Here is a 6,492-nt window from a genome sequence, read left to right as displayed (position 1 = left end):
AGTTGATGCCGTGTTTGGAAAAACTCCGTGTCTAAGTTTAGATGAAAGCATACAAATATATTGGGTAATAGTTCTCAAATTTTATAAAATACACTGTTTAAGTAATCAGAAGGATTCCATCAATGGGCTTTGGTTTGATATACTATTTTCTCTAAGCCAGATATACATAGTTGTGATGTTGGCCAGTCATTCTCAACATTTCCCAGCACTGCTGCCCCTTTTCCCCGACCCCCTACCCTGCTATGAGACCTGTTCTCTATTTTCTGTCCTGGAATTTATGTGCTCAATGAATACTCCCTGAAATACCACACTTGGAAGGAGACTTCCTTTTTACAATGTGAAATGAAGAAACAATGACTTCCTCTCGAAGTTATCTTCCAAACATTGATTCTTACGAAATTTGGGTATGATCTAACTGCAAGCCCATAGAGATATCTAAATTTGAATGTTGGCTTCTTTTGCTGACGCCAAATGCAGAGCCCTGCAGCATTTGTGTGTCATGCTCTCATGTGACCACCAGAGGGCAGTGCATGACTGCTAGGACATTGTTTACTTCAAAATGTTTGCAAGTGAGCCTTCTTGAGAAAATGTTCTATAAAAACAGGAAATTTGCTTTTTCCTTTAAAATAAGAAATTATTTATTTAACAGCAAATAAAGTTTAGAAGGTTTAGTTCTGTACCTTAGTTCAAACTATCCGTATTTTACAGTCTATAAGGCTTATTGTCAGCACCACAAAGCTGTCTAACCAATCTTCTTATCTATCCTGTGTGGTAGGTGTTCTTTGTTCTCTTTTAAAGGTAAAAGTCTAAGAAAATGCTTCATAAATCCAACTCTCAGACCTTGAAGTGGAATACTTCTAGTTAGACTATGTAAAAACTTGGGTTGTACTTTGTTATTTTCACTCAGCAGATACCAAAAGGAAAAAAAAAAAAAAGGAGGAAGAGAAAAAATGAAAAGAACCATTTTACACCATGAATTTAGGCTTTCAGTCGATATGTTGAATTTATAACACTGAAGCAACAGAAGTAACCTAATAATGTCCTGCTCCATCCCTCCTTTCCATTGATAATTTTTAAAAAGGCAACCAAAAATATGTTTCGTTCATTCTTCAAAATAAGTTGCAAAGAAGGATCGCAACAGTGAATGTCCTCATCCACACCTCCGTTAACATCTCAATGTTGCTCACCATAATCTGCCATGAACTGATTCAGGAGCCACCTAGAGCTTTATTCACGGCTTCGGAATGTACCATGTTTCCTATACCAGAAGCCTGGTCAATGTCAGTGTCTCTCTGTTCAGAGGTCATTACAACGACTTTTTTCACGGCTGGCCTTGTCTTACCATTGTCAAACAATCTGTGCATATCACGTTTTAAGACCACATTTCCCAAGCTAGAAAAGTTTTTCAAGAACCACAGGTACTTTCAGTAAGCTAGTTGTTCAAACTACAAAATTCTTACTCGTTTTAAAAAAATTTAATTGAAGGTTAGTACCTCTACTCTCTGACAGAAGTACAGGGTTCATTATACCATGGGTGAAAACTAAACTTCATGTATACGAACGGCCAGAGAGGTCTGCAGTTTTACAAAGCCCTTAACATCACTCGAGTGCACTTGGCATTGGCCAGACCACAATGGGAAACATCCCAGCAAACTGAGTAAAAGAGACTTTCCCAAGTACATGATGGTCATCCAGGCTCCATGCCAGTCACATAAAAATTTGAGCAACATGTAATCCCATCCCTACCCTCACACGGAAGCCTTGCACCTCACAGAATATCTTGATGTTTCCCGTTACTAATGAGAGCTGCTCCCATTTCTGCTGCTGTGGCAGGGAGTCCCGGCAGTGTCTTAGCAGGGGTTGGAATATGATCAGTTACTGTATTTGAATGCACAAGTCTGACTCCTTCATCCCAAGTGCCATCATTTGGAGAAGGACATGGAGTGTAAGTTCTTCTGTGCTTTTCACCTACCCTAGCTAAGTACCATGTTTCTTCAAAGAGTGAATCTCTTGGGCCCCGGGGAACAGAGTTGACCAAATGATGGGTGTCCTCTCTGAGCTTCACGTTTTCAACAAAGACATCTGGTACCACACAAGTTCTTGAGCTACACCTTGATTTAAGATCCCATAAGCTTGCTGTTATTTTATCAATAGCAGACTCTGGTGTGGCATCTTGTGTAACTTTAAGAGAGTACAGGGTGGCGGCTGAACCAGAACCACACAAGAACACTCTGGTCTCTTCCCTGATCGTTGCTGAGGTGAGTACTGCACAGGGACAGTTGCGGGGAACCATATACTGACAATGTGTACGTATTTCTGTTTTCATCGGATACAGCAAAGATGCCTTTGTTTTCTGATGGAAGAGTTCAGAACTATCCTTCATAAATGCCATCTCCACATTTGTATCAAATAGATGTCTTCTAATTTAACATTCTCACAGGCTTCCAGGCCATTCTATCTCTGTTCTGATCACTAAGGAAGTCATTCCGCAACGTCTGAACTAGAGATTAAACTCACCAGTTTACAGTATGGTGAGTGAAGGATCAAGAGGCCAAAATTATTCAAGGTAAAATCTCGATCATTTCCTTCTTTCTGCAACTGGGCATGGATCTTTTTGCAGTCGACAAAATAGCAGTGGTCTAACGCACTGAAGCAGCACTGTATGGAGGGTTTTCCATCTACTATAGGACATTCAGAGAGCGTATCAGGCTCGTAAAAGTCATAGGCACATTGCATATGTGTCCCACGAAGCCCTCGTTCAAAAATTAAAGTTGCATTTGACCTAATTAGCAGAGCTACTGCTCCAACTCCACCTGACAGTCTAACATTTCCTGTGGGATATACAGCAATATCTCCTCCAACCTCCAGGGCAAACTGTCCATCCCAGGAGCTGGACTCAATCCAGTTAGCAACACTGAAGACAACAGCTGGGGCTCCATAGAATGCATGAGTCGTGTTGGTTCCCTCTATATCTATATCCCCAGACTCCTCAAACAACTGCATCAAATTAGTCTTCACTTTTTTGTCAATGATTGTCTCTCTTCCAACTTCCATTCGCCCAATGCAATCATAGGAAAGATCATTTCTCTCCACAAGATTCTGAACCACAGGCATGCAAAGAGAGTTGATCTCTTCTCTATGTGTGCAGAAGCCCATCTTGGCCTGGCCCAAGCCAATGGTATACTTTCCAGCATCTATATCAACATACTTTTCCAACTTTGAAAATATTTCCTTGGCATGCCCCAGGTCTGATATCCATTCACTGTGTCCAATTCAGGCTCGTCTTGGGCTTCCTGGCGTCATGCTCAGTTGGGTGCCTGGAACTGGATCTGGCGGTGCTGTTGCCCCCTCTGCTGCCCTCCCAGCACTGCTCAGCTGCACACCCTGCAAGCCCAGGCCACGGGCCTAATCCTAGAGAATTAGTAAAGAAATATTTATTTGCTTTTATTTTTCAATTTAAATGGGAAACCAGTGAAAATTCCACACAAGAAACAAATATAAGACAATCCAGTAACTGGGAGATACACCTTGTGATGACTGCAAACTCGTAAAATTATTTGTCCAACCTCAGGATTTGCATCCAGATTCATCTCTCCCTCCTCCATTATAGACAGTGCATCTGTCTATAATGTGATAGACATTGATCGGCAGGTGATCGGCAGGAGGTCTCAGCCACAAGTGTGTCAAAGTGGATATCTCATGGTTAGCATAGGCAAGGTATAGTATACATTGTCTGCTATCCCCAAAGAACTCAGTGTCTGTGTGTGAACTTTGCAAAAATCCTCCCTCCCTCCCTCCCTTCCTCCTCCTCCTCTTTCTTTCTTTCTTTCTTTCTTTCTTTCTTTCTTTCTTTCTTTCTTTCTTTCTTTCTTTCTTTCTTTCCTTCCTTCCTTCCTTCCTTCCTTCTTTCTTTCTCCTTCCTTCCTTCCTTTTCTCTCTCCCTTTCTTTCTTTTCTTTCTTTCTTTCTTTCTTTCTTTCTTTCTTTCTTTCTTTCTTTCCTTCCTTCTTTCTTTCTTTCTTTCTTTCTTTCTTTCTTTCTTTCTTTTTCTTTCTTTCTTTCTTTCTTTCTTTCTTTCTTTCTTTTCTTTCTTTTTCCTTCCTTCCTTCCTTCCTTCATTCCTTCCTTCCTTCCTTCTTTCCTTCCTTTCTTTTCTGTCTTTCTCTTTCTTTCTTTCTTTCTTTCTTTCTTTCTTTCTTTCTTTCTTTCTTTCTTTCTTTTCTTTCTTCTTCTTTCTTTTTTCTTTTTTCTTTCTCTCTCTCTCTTTCTCTCTTTCTTTCCTTTCTTTCTTGACAGAGTCTCTCCCTGTTGCCCAGGCTAGAGTGCAGTGGCACCATCCTAGCTCACTGCAACCTCTGCCTCCTGGGTTCAAGTGATTCTCCTGCCTCAGCCTCGTGAGTAGCTTGGATTACAAGTGTGTGCCACCATGCCAGGCTAATTTTTGTATTTTTAGTAGAGACGGGGTTTTACCATGTTGGCCAGGCTGGTCATGAACTCCTAACCTCAGGTGATCCACCCACCTCAGCCTCCCCCAAAATCCTTTATTTCTTAAAAGAGGATCAGATCAGAGTAATGACAAGTGATTATAATAATTTTGAGGGAGAGATTAGGTTTTATTACAATAACCTGGTAGTTGTGCTTGCTACCATACTCGCTATAATCCTTAGCCCCCTGCACAGGACACTGGGCAACCTGAAAGCAGGGTCTACACCTTGGTTCCGACTACATCGCAGATTCTTAGCACAGCACCTGGCCAAGCAGAGGTGCCAAGTATAGCTGAATGAAGGCACTTGGGTTGCAGGATATGACAAGAATACTACGATATTGGAAATTGGGACTTTCCTAGAATAGCCCAGATACAAGGTCATCATAAATATGTGCCTTGATAACCTACCTGGTCCTTTAATCCCACTGCAAACCCCAGCCTGGACCTACCTGGTCCCAGGTATTTCCTAGAATCACGCTCTTGCTTTGCCTTCTCTGCTTATGTTGGCTTCCTTCATTGGCCTACTCTGTGTTACTTCACTCTAGGTCTTGGGGGTCACCTCTAATCTCCCTTGGATCTCCCTTCTCTGGATCTCCCTTCTCTGGGAACCCATTGGATCTCCCTTCTCTGGCTCACCTGCTGTCATGTTGTTTCTGGTTCTGCACTTGACTTGGATTGTAGCATTATCCCAACTCCAGTCAGAAGACCCCCCCAGCATGCTGACCCTGGGAGCCCTCATTAACCAAAGTTACCCCCTCACCTCACCTCTTCTGGCATCCCCTCTTGGCATGGCAGTTCAGATGTCTACAGATGTGTAAGTAAGAAAAGTGGCTTCATGCTCTCTTACTAGAAAAGAATTCCCAACTTCTGAAAAATTAGTAGAAAATTGTGGGTTTCTTTGCCTTGCTTCTTGGAATAAGAAAACTTGATGACATAGAATAGGAACTGCAATATTCTGATACCAATAACAAAGAGTAATTTAAATACCGTGGCCAGATATATTCCCTTCTTTTATGTTCATGACGCTGTCATTTAAAAACATGGCTCTTAAGATAAAACCTACTCTGCTATCTAAGGATTTCTAGAATAAGAAAGTTTTTTGCTTGTTTGTAAAAATTCCTTTTAACACAAATGGAACTTTAGAAATCAACTACTCAAATTGTTGCTTTTCATAAATGAGGCAGCCAGAACCCAGAGAAATGGTGTGTCTCGCCCAGTGTCACCAATCCCTGCACCGGCCTTGAGAGAGTACACAGGGTCTTATTCCGCTTAGTATCTCCAGATTCCATGTCCATGCTTTTTAAATAGTAGGAGCTCAATAAATCTTAACAGAACTGAACTATATTGAGCAATCTGATAATGTCCTGAGATTTTCTTACTACTAGTTGTAGGTTCACCTTTGTTTCTGGTAAATCATATTAAAATTTCTTGAGCAGAGTAACTTGAAATAGATAAGTCTCCTTCTCTGACACTGAGCAGGGAAGAATTATGCTGACCATTCTGATTAGCTTTTTGTATCCTCTGTGAGAAGCAGCACTCTAAAATCATCTGATTTGGGCTCAGAGCAGCCCAGATTGTAATATTATTTGCCAGTTAATTGGAGGCAGGAAGCCAGTTCTGCTGCTCCCCCACACAAACCAGCAGAGACTTCAGAAGACCTTCATCCACTGCAGGAATGGCTGAACCCAGATGGTCTCTGAGGCTGTCTTTCCTCTTGGTCAGCTCCAAGTATGAGATTTATACATGTTGGAGAGGTTCATGTTGCTGTTAGAAGGTAGGTCTTTCAGAATATTAGATTTTGTGGAACTAAAGTTTAACAACAGGATTTTACTTATAAAACAATAACTATGTGAATGCGTAAAGCTTGGTATGGCTATACATCAGTGGTGTTTTATTCATTAAACAATTTATTTAACGATAAGATGGCCTAAAATATAAGCTTTTCAGAGAAATGAGCATGCCTGGTGATTTGTGAAGCACAGAAAGACCCGATCTTCTGGAAAAGGA

General features: G+C 41.2%; 1 pseudogene; it reads right to left on the bottom strand.

Moving 5' to 3' along the window:
• Nucleotides 1–1,208: 1,208 nt before the first annotated feature.
• Nucleotides 1,209–5,262, bottom strand: LOC119619750 (hydroxymethylglutaryl-CoA synthase, cytoplasmic pseudogene; annotated as a pseudogene).
• Between the last annotated feature and the right edge of the window lie 1,230 nt (nt 5,263–6,492).

Source organism: Chlorocebus sabaeus, chromosome 25 (assembly GCF_047675955.1).
Source record: "Chlorocebus sabaeus isolate Y175 chromosome 25, mChlSab1.0.hap1, whole genome shotgun sequence".
Taxonomy (NCBI): domain Eukaryota; kingdom Metazoa; phylum Chordata; class Mammalia; order Primates; family Cercopithecidae; genus Chlorocebus; species Chlorocebus sabaeus.
This window is presented reverse-complemented; position numbering and strand designations above follow the sequence as displayed.